This window comes from Mytilus trossulus, chromosome 9 (genome assembly GCF_036588685.1).
Source record: "Mytilus trossulus isolate FHL-02 chromosome 9, PNRI_Mtr1.1.1.hap1, whole genome shotgun sequence".
Taxonomy (NCBI): Eukaryota; Metazoa; Mollusca; class Bivalvia; order Mytilida; family Mytilidae; genus Mytilus; species Mytilus trossulus.
In genome coordinates, this window is record NC_086381.1 from 16,587,929 (window position 1) to 16,603,665 (window position 15,737).

The following is a 15,737-nucleotide window of genomic DNA, read 5'->3' on the forward strand; positions in this document are numbered from 1 at the left end:
TTCAGGGCAGATAGATATTGACTTGATTAACAATTTAACTTCTTGTCAGATTTGCTCTAGATGCTTTGGTTTCATAGTTATAAGCAAAAAACTGCATTTTACCCCTATGTTCTATTTTTAGCCGTGGCGGCCATCTTGGTTGGTTGACCAGGTCAAGCCACACATTTTTTAAACTAGATACCCCAAAGATGATTGTGGCCAAGTTTGGATTAATTTGGCCATGTAGTTTCAGAGGAGAAGATTTTTGTAAAAGATAACTTTAATTTACGAAAAATGGTTAAAAATTGACTATAAAGGGCAATAACTCCTAAACGGGTCAACTGACCATTTTGGTCATGTTGACTTATTTGTAGATCTTACTTTGCTGAACATTATTGCTGTTTACAGTTTATCTCTATCTATAATAATATTCAAGATAATAACCAAAAACAGCAAAATTTCCTCAAAATTGCCAATTCAGGGGCAGCAACCCAACAACCGATTGACCAATTCATCTGAAAATTTTAGGGCAGATAGATCTTGACCTGATAAACATTTTTATCCCATGTCAGATTTCCTCAAAATGCTTTGGTTTTTGAGTTATAAGCCAAAAACTGCATTTTACCCCTTTGTTCTATTTTTAGCCATGGTGGCCATCTTGGTTGATTGACCAGGTCACGCCACACATTTTTTAAACTAGATACCTCAAAGATGATTGTGGCCAAGTTTGGATTAATTTGGCCAAGTTGTTTCAGAGGAGAAGATTTTTGTAAAAGATTACTTTAATTAACGAAAAATGATTAAAAATTGACTATAAAGGGCAATAACTCCTAAACGGGTCAACTGACCATTTTGGACATGTTGACTTATTTGTAGATCTTACTTTGCTGAACATTATTGCTGTTTAGAGTTTATCTCTAACTATAATAATATTCAAGATAATAACCAAAAACAGCAAAATTTCTTCAAAATTACCAATTCAGGGGCAGCAACCCAACAACCGATTGACCGATTCATCTGAAAATTTCAGGGCAGATAGATGTTGACCTGATAAACATATTTACCCCATGTCAGATTTGCTCTAAATGCTTTGGTTTTTGAGTTATAAGCCAAAAACTGCATTTTACCCCTATGTTCTATTTTTAGCCGTGGCGGCCATCTTGGTTGGTTGACCGGGTCACGCCACACATTTTTTAAACTAGATACCCCAATGATGATTGTGGCCAAGTTTGGTTTGATTTGGCCCAGTAGTTTCTGAGGAGAAGATTTTTGTAAAAGTTAACGACGACGGACGACGGATGCCAAGTGATGAGAAAAGCTCACTTGGCCCTTCGGGCCAGGTGAGCTAATAATATGCCATAACACTGTACTTGTTTTCTGTAAATATGTGTTTTTACTGACTTTTGAAAAACAAATATAGGTCATAAAAAACAGATTTTTTGTGATAATGATCTACATACGGAGCTCTCTCGACTTGTACTTCATACTGTTTGATGGTAGATTCTGGATCATAGTAGTTTCTCCATTGTACCTCGACCTTGGCAGGACTTGGAGAAAACTCAATATCTTTAAAGCCAGTAATATTACCATCAACAACCTGTCCTGGGACTGGCTTTGTCAAATCTACCGTCACTATAAATAAAATGTAAACGCTTTATAAATATATTGAAAAATATAGTGCTATCAAATGTTTAAGTGAAATATACACTTTGAAATTCAAGAGTATTTAATATTCATATCTTCTTTTTGTATTTATAGTGGTCTTTAGAACTGGAAAGTATCAAAACATTAGACTTAAAACATCCAACTGGTTTAATCCTTACTACATGTTATTATTGTTTTTTCCAGTAAACTCATGATACATTTTTAGATAAATTTCTTTACAATAAATCTAAATGCTTGAAGGAAACCCTGCCTTGTTCCACAACTAACCTCCATTTGATATTCCAAAACAGTTCCTCTGTCTAATGGCTCCATTGTAAGCCCACACTGTGGTGTAATAAGTCTTTCCATGTTCTAGATATTGACCTGTAGACAAGGGTACACATGCTTCATGTGTTTTCCTGTTGTACTGAGTAAGGTTGGCGATGTCTGTAACATTTCTGTCAGGTAGAGACCCTGCACTGACCATGTAAAAGGCAATACCTGACTCAGGATCATAAAAGTGTAACCAGTTAGCACACAGCTGAAACAATATTTTAAAACTGAAGCAATACTGCATGGTTGTTTAATTTTAATATAAAAGTATAAAAGTTCATACTTAATTTTAAGATTGTCAAAGCTGTATTCCTAAAAATAAGTGTCATCATATACCAAAATTGTAATTCATTAACTATACATTGTTTTTTAAAAAGTGGGAAAATGAGGCATGGTATGATATATAATAAACCGCTTTGTGTCGATCTGTACTCAGCTTTATAGACCATGTTATCACACACTGACATTTTTCTCTGTTGATACACAACATGTGTTCTTTGTAGAGGGGCATAATCATGCCCATCCCTTCTGTGTTTGAAATCAACAGCCTATGCATGGTCTTATTTTCATTCCATCTAAAAGGAAACACCATGAACCACCACAAAAGACCAAAATGACACAAACATTAACAACTATAGGTCACCGTACAGCCTTTAACAATGAGCAAAGCCCATACCGCATAGTCAGCTATAAAAGGCCCTGATAAGACAATGTAAAACAATTCAAACGAGGAAACTAATATGTTATTGAAAGTACTTTCCCAAAATCAAAAGATATGGTATACACCAAACTATTGTTGTTACACTTACAGTATCCCAGTTTTTGGTGTAGAGTAAGTCTGTACCATACAATGGTCCATCATTTACTGTACCAGGTTCTGGAGGGGTCTTGTCTATAATAATGGCCTGATCTGCTACACCTATAGTCCTCAAATCAACTACAAAATAATGATAATAAAAAAATATATTAATGTTTTGGATTCATTGAAAATGATACATTCGTTATATTGTGTCAGATTTGAAATAATGATGTCATAAAAAAATTCTTGTTTTTAAAATTACTTAGGGTAAATTGTATCATATTTTATTACATTTCAACTACAAACCTATGGGTCTCAAATTGTAACATTACATTATTATATTAACTTATACCCAAGTTGTCTATTGGTTGTATTATAAGCAAGATTAAGATGATTCAAACTTTATAACTTGGATTTTTTTAACTACTGCACTTCTCTTATGAGGACATTTCTCCCAAATGAAACCACATACTGTCAAGCAAATTCTAAAGTTTCATGCACCATGTGATTTAGTCATGACAATGCCAGAGTTCAAATGAGTCCACTAACATATTTGGAGTAATGAATTGAAAAACTAGACTCTTTCTTTTTTAATGGTATATATAGTCTGGACATTTTGGGACCTTTTATTGCTGACTATACAGCATAGGCTTTGCTCATTGTTGAAAGCAGTACTCTAACCTAAAGCTCTTAATTTCTGTGTTTTGTCTCATTGACAATTATACCACATCTTCTTTTTTATATTTGACAGAATGCACATTGAATTACCAAACATATTATAAATGTACCTCTATTTACTGCCTTGATTTTAATCCAAATTGGTATCCCATTTGACAGCCTTTTCGTGTATGAAATGTTTGGGTTAAAGGTTAGTCTTGTCCATTCCATCTCATCACAATCACGTGTGGTGTGTCCAAAACATAAATCATTAGACTCTAGTCCAGAATCTGGATCACTGAATAGGAAAGAAAAACGGCTAACAAATCCAGAATGATTAAGGAGTAATCTTATAAGTTTTCATTTGGACATAAATATGAAACTCAAAACATGATAAATGTATCAAAAAAATGTTGTAATTGCCTTTAGATAAGTGGGGTGAGCTTTGTACAAGTATATACTATGGCAAAACTTCAATAACTAGAGGCTCTAAAGAGCCTGTGTCGCTCACTTTGGTCTCTGTGAATATTAAACAAAGGAAGCAGATGGATTCATGACAACATGGTGTTTTGGTGATGGTGATGTGTTTGTACATCTTACTTTACTGAACATTCTTGCTGCTTACAATTATCTTTATCTATAATGAACTTGGCCAAGTAGTTTCAGTGGAAAATGTAAGTAAAAATTACAAAGTTTATGAAAATTGTTTAAAATTGACTATAAAGGACAATAACTCCTTAGGGGGTCAATTGACCATTTCGGTCATATTTACTTATTTGTAAATCTTACATTGCTGAATATTATTGATGTTTACAGTTTATCTCTATCTATAATAATATTCAAGATAATAACCAAAAACAGCAAAATTTCCTTAAAATTACCAATTCAGGGGCAGCAACCCAACAACATGTCCATTTCATTTGAAAATTTCAGGGCAGATAGATCTTGACCTTATAAACAGTTCTACCTCACATCATGCTCTAAATGCTTTGGTTTTTGAGTTATAAGCCAAAAACTACATTTAACCCCTATGTTCTGTTTTTAGCCCTGGCAGCCATCTTGGTTTGATGGCGAGGTCATCGGGCCAGGTGAGCTAAAAATGGAACATCTCATAGACAATTTTGCCATTGTTCTCTATTTCTATATGCCTGAAGAAGCTAATAAACTGCTTGTTATTTATTTCATTAAGTAACACACAAAAACAAATAATGAGCCACTCACTGTATGATACCAAACATCATTCAGACAAAAAAGGACAATGCTTTACTTCTTTAATGTTGAGGTCAGATAAACTTGTTTCCCATGGGTCTCCATACTTTACTTACCTTGAATTATGTTTTGCTGTCAGTTCTAATGTATCCTCATCATAGTTGATATCAAATATCTCCCACACAAATGGAGAATTGTCCACTATATATGGAGTGGTATGACAAACAGTTGTCGATAATGGCCCTCCATACTTTACTTACCTGGAATTGTGTTTTGCTGTCAGTTCTAATGTATCCTCATCATAGTTGATATCAAATATTTCCCACACAAATGGAGGAGAATTGTCCACTATATATGGAGTGGTATGACATACTGTTGTTGATAATGGCCCTCCATACTTTACTTACCTGGAATTGTGTTTGGCTGTCAGTTCTAATGTATCTTCATCATAGTTGATATCAAATATCTCCCACACAAATGGAGGAGAATTGTCCACTATATATGGAGTGGTATGACAAACAGTTGTCGATAATGGCCCTCCATAATTTACTTACCTGGAATTGTGTTTTGCTGTCAGTTCTAATGTATCCTCATCATAGTTGATATCAAATATTTCCCACACAAATGGAGGAGAATTGTCCACTATATATGGAGTGGTATGACAAACAGTTGTTGATAATGGCCCTCCATACTTTACTTCATTCAAAGCCCTCACTGTGATGAAGTATGTTCCATCTGAAAACATGTCATATTGCAAATTACCAATGTTACAGAACATTCAACTTATTCTTGGGATATCAAGAGGTTGATAATAGAATCTAAACTATAATTTCTAGTTCAAATGCAGCTAATCTTTATGTGTCCACATACCCTTTTTTATTCTATCACTTGATTGATTTCAACTTTTATTGATCTGTTGAGAAGGAGTATGAGAAATGATCCTTAAATTGTAAATTTATATTTTTAAAGTCTGGCACTATTTTGTATAAATAGATTATTAATACACAATACGTTTTTGTGCAATGCTGTTACATATAATTTTAATTGGGAATCCCTGTCTGCTATTTGGTCCAATCAGCTAAGGGGTTTCCCAGTTGCTGCTGCATGTGAAATCTCGTTTACTAATTGCTTTTCGAGATTATCCTAATTAACCAATCAAAATTAACACTGCATTTGAATTAACCAATCAGCGCTTAATTAACAGGGCTTTTGTTTTAGGCACAAGCACATAATTATTCTGAAAGCAACGCTTGCTTGGAGCAGACATTCTAATTTTCTAAGAAATTATTTATTCCCACCCTCCGCTCCCTAGAGGATAGTTTTTACTTTATTGCTTTGTCATTTCAGCCTTTTATCATGTTTATTAAAATATATTGTTAATAAGTAGAGTAGTATAATGTTTTCAAAAGAACTCACAGTTATTATGTACTTTGTGTTAGGAGTACCACAGATTTTCAACTGGAATTTGCTTTGTTTGTAATTATGTTTACATGTATTGCTTTATTGATATGCAAAGAAAATATTAAACTGTGGTTCTTTGTCCCAAACCTGTGTTTGTTCAGTTTATACTTCTAACTAAGAACTGGTAAAATATCTTGGGCCCCTTACTGATCTCTGATTAGTGTGAAACAGATGCTTCATTTGCACTGTATCTTTTCAGCGTTTGGTTCGGGCCCCAAAAGGGAAAGTATCTTAGTATTCACAACATAGTCCCTAAATAGACTAAGGAGCAATATATAGGGAGGATTGGGGGGGGGGACTAGTAATGTGGATTAAATTACCTATTATAATTAAATAAATGCTGGACTATCAAATTAGACAATATATCAACCCTGATCCACTAGGATTTGGTCTAGGGATCTCTGCCTTGAATGACTCAGATTTGCTTACCCACCAGGAAGTATTTTATATGGAGCTGGAATTGAACTGATCATGGCTGAATTAGTCCACTGTCACTTTAGACCCCTTTCTTACCTGGAAGTATAGTATATGGAGCTGGTATTGGACTGATCATGGCTGAGTTAGTCCACTGTGACTTGTCGAACAGATGTTTATGTGGATCATGATGAGGGTGGATTAAATCCTCACAGTGCTGTTTACCCACTGTAATAGTATATCCCAGTAAGCCACTCTCCTTATCATTAAAACCATCCCAGTTAGCTAAAATGTCAATACATATGTGATCATGCAAAGGATATTCATCAACTCATAGCAAGTTCTCTACACCTGTATTTTGAAATGCAATTTCAAAATGCATTTTCAGGAAATACATTTAATTTTAAGTCTAATTTGGTCTCAAACTGTATACTCTTTGAATAGTCCAGAGAAAATTAAGGAACAAATTGGATCACACTCGATGCAATATTAGAACCTATATTCATTTGGAGTAAAACTGTTTATTTCGAGTAACTTATTCTCAACATATGAGATATTTATTATGTTTACCTGAAATGTATCTGTTTGCTCGGGTGTATCTAAGATCAGTCATAGGATCTGGTCCGTTGAACACAGTCAGAGATCCTGAACCATCAATAATCAATCTGAAACAAGCAGGCATTTAACCCTAATTAATTCATTCAGATTTAAAATAAATATATATTTCAAACTTCTCCGAATATACTGGTGACAGTTGATTACGCCGGCTTAATTGGAAAAAGAAGAAGTGTTTATTTTGACATTGCATTTATCTATTTCAGTTCATAGATTTTTATTTAAGAAACACATTGCAAAATGTAAAAACAAACCTTGGTAAATTTTAAAGAGAAAAAGAGTTGTGGTGGCTCAATAAATTTTTGGAAGTACTGAGATTTATCTACTGTGGATTCATTTATTTTCTTAGGTATCAATTTTCATGGATTGATGAAACTTACATTTATTGTGGATATATAATTTTTGTGGTTCTGTCAATCTCTGCATTCCAAGCCTATAGAAAATTTATGATTTGTTGAACATTTAAATTTGTTCACCTGTACCCATGAAACCAACAAAAATTGGTTTCTAACAAATAATAATGAAACCGCAGTATTCATGCATAGTATTAAGTACCTGGAATTTTTTACTTTAGGATTGATTCCTTTGCACCATATTCTCCATTGTTACATACCTGTGATTTTTTACTTTAGGATTGATCCCTTTGCACCATATTTTCCATTGTTACATACCTGTGATTTTTTACTTTAGGATTGATTCCTTTGCACCATATTCTCCATTGTTACATACCTGTGATTTTTTACTTTAGGATTGATTCCTTTGCACCATATTCTCCATTGTTACATACCTGTGATTTTTTACTTTAGGATTGATCCCTTTGCACCATATTCTCCATTGTTACATACCTGTGATTTTTTACTTTAGGATTGATTCCTTTGCACCATATTCTCCATTGTTACATACCTGTGATTTTTTACTTTAGGATTGATTCCTTTGCACCATATTCTCCATTGTTACATACCTGTGATTTTTTACTTTAGGATTGATCCCTTTGCACCATATTCTCCATTGTTACATACCTGTGATTTTTTACTTTAGGATTGATTCCTTTGCACCATATTCTCCATTGTTACATACCTGTGATTTTTTACTTTAGGATTGATTCCTTTGCACCATATTCTCCATTGTTACATACCTGTGATGTTTTACTTTAGGATTGATTCCTTTGCACCATATTCTCCATTGTTACATACCTGTGATTTTTTACTTTAGGATTGATCCCTTTGCACCATATTCTCCATTGTTACATACCTGTGATTTTTTACTTTAGGATATTCTCCATTGTTACATACCTGTGATTTTTTACTTTAGGATTGATTCCTTTGCACCATATTCTCCATTGTTACATACCTGTGATGTTTTACTTTAGGATTGATCCCTTTGCACCATATTCTCCATTGTTACCTACCTGTGATTTTTGACTTTAGGATTGATCCCTTTGCACCATATTCTCCATTGTTACCTACCTGTGATTTTTGACTTTAGGATTGATCCCTTTGCACCATATTCTCCATTGTTACCTACCTGTGATTTTTTACTTTAGTATTGATCCCTTTGCACCATATTCTCCATTGTTACATACCTGTGATTTTTGACTTTAGGATTGATCCCTTTGCACCATATTCTCCATTGTTACCTACCTGTGATTTTTGACTTTAGGATTGATCCCTTTGCACCATATTCTCCATTGTTACCTACCTGTGATTTTTGACTTTAGGATTGATCCCTTTGCACCATATTCTCCATTGTTACCTACCTGTGATTTTTGACTTTAGGATTGATCCCTTTGCACCATATTCTCCATTGTTACCTACCTGTGATTTTTTACTTTAGTATTGATCCCTTTGCACCATATTCTCCATTGTTACATACCTGTGATTTTTGACTTTAGGATTGATCCCTTTGCACCATATTCTCCATTGTTACCTACCTGTGATTTTTGACTTTAGGATTGATCCCTTTGCACCATATTCTCCATTGTTACCTACCTGTGATTTTTGACTTTAGGATTGATCCCTTTGCACCATATTCTCCATTGTTACCTACCTGTGATTTTTGACTTTAGGATTGATCCCTTTGCACCATATTCTCCATTGTTACATACCTGTGATTTTTGACTTTAGGATTGATCCCTTTGCACCATATTCTCCATTGTTACCTACCTGTGATTTTTGACTTTAGGATTGATCCCTTTGCACCATATTTTCCATTGTTACCTACCTGTGATTTTTGACTTTAGGATTGATCCCTTTGCACCATATTCTCCATTGTTACCTACCTGTGATTTTTGACTTTAGGATTGATCCCTTTGCACCATATTCTCCATTGTTACCTACCTGTGATTCTTGACTTTAGGATTGATTCCTTTGCACCATATTCTCCATTGTTACATACCTGTGATTTTTGACTTTAGGATTGATTCCTTTGCACCATATTCTCCATTGTTACATACCTGTGATTTTTGACTTTAGGATTGATCCCTTTGCACCATATTCTCCATTGTTACATACCTGTGATTTTTGACTTTAGGATTGATTCCTTTGCACCATATTCTCCATTGTTACATACCTGTGATTTTTGACTTTAGGATTGATCCCTTTGCACCATATTTTCCATTGTTACATACCTGTGATTTTTTACTTTAGGATTGATCCCTTTGCACCATATTCTCCATTGTTACATACCTGTGATTTTTGACTTTAGGATTGATCCCTTTGCACCATATTTTCCATTGTTACATACCTGTGATTTTTGACTTTAGGATTGATCCCTTTGCACCATATTTTCCAGTCTGGTCTGTTTTGTTCTGGAATCATACTCAAACAAGGAACAATTTCCAGGTAGTCAGCACTGGCATTCTTGATTAGACCTAAAAAAAAAAATGGTGTGATAAAAGTTAAAAAATTAAAACCAGCAACAAACCCAATGTTTTATAAGAACGATGAAAAACTAGAATATGCCTCAATATAGGACACCATGCTTTGCATGAACTATAAACTTTCATGTTAAGAGAATATACAACTCTTGAGTTCATTGCATTTCATTAAGAAAACTTTGCATTTAAGCCTTTTAATGAACATTATTCATGTTTAGAGACATTGTTACTTCCTTCCCATGTTGAGTGTGTGGTTGAAAAAATGTAATGCTATATTGTACAAATCACTTGGCTAATTAAATGCTTATGATTGATAATCAGCACGGCTGTCATTAGGGAACATTTTAGTTTATCCTGCATGATGACTATCACAAAGACACTTTACTAATTTTAATAGAGCAGGGATATAAGTTATCCCCTCTATCTGGTAAATGACGTCATAAAGGCGCACAAAATAGACAAACGTTTCCAGTGAAGGACCTAACTCGAAAGTGGTCTACTGCAAAATCTTGGCAAAAACCTTACTTTGACATATACATTTTAAAAAAAAAAATATTGCACAGGTTTAGTAAGTTAAAGTTGATGTTGCACAAAGACCTAAAAACATAATCACCTCTACATTTGGAGCAGGACATATTTCTTTTTTCATAATGTATCATTTTATTAAGGTTTTGGATCTTATTCAAAGTGATAGAAAATCATCCTACCTGTTAGTGGTGTAGTTAGGTCTACCAATACACCTCTAGATGATATGATATTAGTGTAAGCCAGAACATTCACCATCATAAAGTTGAAATAGTGTATCTTATTATGCTGTAAGATCAGTTGATCATAAACAAACTGTTTTGTTTTTCCTACACCAAGTCTCTCATAATGTTCAAATAGTCCCGACTTGGAACGTTTGTAGTCATGGCCTTCTATGGCTTCCATCAGTTCACATGTAGCATTGCCAAAGTCATAATTAAAACTCATGCATTTAGTGTGAGGTAGGTCAGCACATGCCCTGGCACAGTCACCAGGGGAATTCTTGGTAGTATCTGGCCCAGCTTTCAGTGCTATCAAACGGCCAGTGCGGGAACCAGTGAACATCTTTCTCAGAACTTCATGGTTAAATGGATCATTTCCTAAACAATTACAAAAAGAGCAATTAAATCTTTCGTGATGACTTAATATCAACAATCAATAATAACACAAAACTATATGGCTAATATATTATATTTCCATCATTTAATTACTTCATCTGTTTTTACATTTGAAAAAGACATATATATGGCCTCTGAGTTAAATGTATATTTATATTAAAATTTGAGATTCTCAATAAAAATATATTTATCTAATATCAGATTAAATAGTCCTCTTCAATTGTTGTACATGTAACATAAACCTCCATACAACACAGTTTGTAAGAGTTATCTCCCTTTTTCACAGGTCTACTTTTTGTATTAAATTTGCACAAAGTTTTCATACCATACATACTAAAGATGAACATAAGTCATATAATTATTTACCAATGTTGAATGTGTGCTGTTGTTCTTTCATTGAAACATCAGCCCAGCTAACAACTTGGTCTCCATAGATATCCTTGCCAAATCCCACACCAACCATAGACTGTTGAAGGTCTGAGTCTTCATACACTGTTATAGATGCTCTCATTACAGCTGGGTTACTAGAAGTAATGTATTCCTCTTGGAAACGACCTCCAGGCAAGGTAACATCATATGTTGCTAAGTAACAGCTTGCCCTTGACCTTTGACCTGAGTCATTTTCAGCAATCATAGTGAAATATAAAGGAACTCCAGATGATTTTAATCTCTGAAAAATAAATAAATCACAATAGGCCATAAAGATGAGAAAAATATTTTTTAAGATTTAGCTATTAGTGAGAACTTGAATAAAGATTTCTGAAAATTCAGGTTACACACCATTATTCCGACAGCCCATTAGTCAGACAGCCCATCAGTCCGACAACCCATTAGTCCGACAACCCAATAGTCCAACAACCCATTGCTCCGACAGCCCAATACTCCAACATAACCCATAAGTCTGACACTTATCAAGCCAAGTATTAGGGTGTCAGGGTAAAATAAAACTTTTCTGGTTGTATTATTACGTTTTGATATGTAATAATATATTTTAAGAAATAACTCCGTATGTATGACATAAGGCTTAGGTAGTTTGAACACTTTCTATACACTCAATTCGAAATCTGTATATAGAATAGAACAGAAAATAGTATTTCACTTTCCAAATCAAAGGGTATAGTATAAACAGCATATATATAAATCAAGAACAACCAGTGATGGTGTGTGCTACTGATGATGCTCCACTTCGTTGTAGAGTTGTGAATCTTGTAAAAGCCTCACATCGTATAGCTGACTTATATAAACCTTGAAAAATCATTGTATTGTAGTTCCTGCAAAAATGTGACGAAAATTTTCAACTTGGTTGTCATGTGAAAAGTGTTCGGTTAACAGGAGTTTGTTGACTAATAAATATGAAAAACGTATCACACGATATAGCCAACTTCAATAGACCTTTCAGAAATCCTTGTAATGTCGTTCATGAAAAAGATGCAACGAAAATATCCATGGGACAGAAGGACGAACTGCTGACTGAAGAGTGGACTGTTGAATTGACAGACAGACAGATGTAAAACAGTATATTCCCACTTTTGAATAATGATTGGGTCAACATTCAGACTTTACAATACTAATATCATAGTAATGATATGATATAATTATCTTTTGAACACTGTAAGCCTCAGTCAAAATCGGAGCCAAAACAAAATAGAAAAAAAACCAAATAGCACATTGATATCAAATAACAGTTAGTATCAAACCATGTAATACATAATTCAAAAGAACTAACAATATAATCATCATTTGTTTCCCCTATAATAGTAAAGTTTTCTTGTGTTGGAAGTGTTGTGTCTCCTTATTTCGTGAATTCACATTCCCGAACATGATACTGTATTCATAATTGAAATTGGTTATCTTTTCTGAGCAGATATGTCTTCCTAGTTGTCATCTTATTTTTAAGGATCTGGGTATGTATTTGTTTCTTTGTTTTTCTCAATTTGACCTGCGCTACATTAGTCCCTTATTTCTGCGACAAAATAAATATAAATATAACTCAGATGAGTGATACAAGGGGTAGAAAGTGTTATCCAACTCCGATTTATTTCTTTTTGTAGTTAAAAGGGATGAAACCTCACTCCCCTGATACGCGAAAGGGTGTAACCGAGGATCTAATGAAAGAAGGTAGATCAAGACACACACAAAAAACACAGCATACTAGAACAGCACAGACAGAGAGTGGACACACAAACGATGAAATGTAAAGAAAAATAAAAAACCCAGACACGTAAAACGAAAGAGGCACCAAGGTAAGGACTGAGCAGTTGCAATAAGCATGTGTATCAACTCCAATATACTGAGACTTATATCCCGCATGGAAAGAATAAGCGGGATCAAAACGGACAACCACAAATATTACAGAGAACGAAGTTGTTTTTTTAGAGAAAAATCACCAATACACTTAAGAAAAATGCATTGTTGGAATAATGGGCTGTCGGAGTAATGGGTTGTCGAAATAGTGGGCTGTCGGAATAGGGGGCTGTCGGAGTAATGGGCTGTTGGAATAATGGTTGTCGGACTAATGGGATGTCACCAAAATTCAAATGGAGAATATGACATTTTGTTTAAAAACACACCATCCAAGAGTTTTAGTCAATCTTCTGATGATATGACCTTGATCTTTGAGTAATTGAGCATAAATTTGATAGGAACTTACCTTCCTCAATAGGTTATAACCATATTGAATATAGAGTAGTTTTAATTTTTTTTTATTTTTAAGCACAGAATAATCAAATGAAATTATGACCTTGATTTTCTACTATGTGACCTTCAAATTCTTATCTCCCTATTACCTAATTGATTGAGTCTGCATACTTTTGTAATTATTCAATTTCACAGACAAGGTGCCCATTGAGAATACTCTGAAAATATTGATAAGGGGTGTTGCTGGGGTTCTGCTAGAAAATGGAACCTATTCCAGCGGAACTTCTTATCACCTTGTATTTAGGAACTTAGGAAATGGTCGCTCAGAGGTTACAGTATTCCTATGCAAGATAGACCACTCATTCTTACCTCCTTTACTATTGTAGATGGGCCTCCCAGTTCTTTCTCCTTCAGGACATCATGACCTCCAGGAACAGTTCCCACATTTAGAAATAATTTGACCTGACATCTGTCGTCTGCTGCTCTTACAGCTATCTCAAAACGAGGCTCAGTAAAGTCTTGGCCTGGTAACTGTCTAACTTGGCATGGTGCAGCTCCTCTCTTTTTCTAATAAGACGAATACAATCATTGTTGATAGATTATCAGTCAGTAAAACATTTGAAAACTTAAAAGATGAAGATTTTAAGTTGAAGTACCATAAGTAAACTTTGTCATTCTATATAGTACTGTATAATACAGTGGTTACATGTAATATTGGTAAAAATGAGCAGTAAAACATTTTGCATGAAGATTAGTATTTATGAAAATATATTCAAATTAGTTGGAAAAGACTATAAGAAAGACAGTTTACCCGTTCATCAGTTTCTTTATCAATAAAGGAGTCTATTTCTGGAGGGGAGGGGTCTTCTTCTTTTTTAATAGTGTCCACCATTTTAGCATTGATAGTTGCAGCTTTGTATCCCCAGATTTTACGCTTGAATAAAGTTTTCTTAATTTTTGTAAAAAATAGATTGATTTCAATAGTCACAAGACCAAGAAGCCTTATCTCTATGGGTGTAAGTTCCAGGTACATGGACAGTCTGAAAGTAAAGAAAATATTATATAATGTAAAAGCCATGGTGATTTCTCAATCTCTAATTAAAAAAGAAAGAAAAGTAAATAGGAGCTGAAAAAAATGTGTCTTAAGAGTCTTAAACACACATTACCATCATGTTTTTGTTATTGATTTTCAGGTATTATGAATGTAATTGGTGTTTCTTTTACCAATTTTTGGTCCTAATATCATGAATCATTTAAACTATTAAAACTATCTTAATCTATCAAGATTATAGTCAAGTGCACCTGCCCCGTGCAGGTATCGAAATCATAACCTCTGTGTTGACTGGCTAGTGATACAGTAGTAAGACTACTTAGACCACATGGCCAATGAGCCCCCCATTATATAGGATAAATGTTATATACAAACTGAAATGAATCTTCCCAAACAGAAAAAAAAATTGAACAAATCTCTTTCAAATAATTATTCTGCAATTTGTTAGTACCATTTGCCTTCGATTCATTTAAGAAATAACAAACAAATCAGAATTCAACAGACTCCATAAAACTATGTGATTTCTTTGAATTGTATGATTTGTTAGCAATTTGTTTTTGATTTTGTATGATTTCTTTTTGATTTGTTTGCTTAGAATATCTTATGAAATTATTTCAAAAAGATTTCTTAACTTTAATTTGTTTGCTTAAATTGTGGGATCGTGTTATGATTTGTTTACTTGGAATAACATAGGAAATGATTTGAAAATGATTTGTTAACTTTGTTCGCTATCCTGATGTGATTCATTGATGATTTGCTACTATGAAAACAATGTTATTGCAATCAGATTTTCTGGCTTTGTTTTTATCTCTGACTTCCGGGTTGAGGTCAAATTCAAATTTCAAATATTGTTCTACATTAATTGAACAAAGAAGGTTGCAAGATGAAGAGTAGGAAAAACAAGAGTGCACACGCTGAAAT

General features: G+C 34.0%; 1 pseudogene; it reads right to left on the reverse strand.

Moving 5' to 3' along the window:
• LOC134684333 (uncharacterized) overlaps positions 1–15,737 on the reverse strand; it is a 285,814-nt pseudogene that overhangs the window by 65,147 nt on the left and 204,930 nt on the right.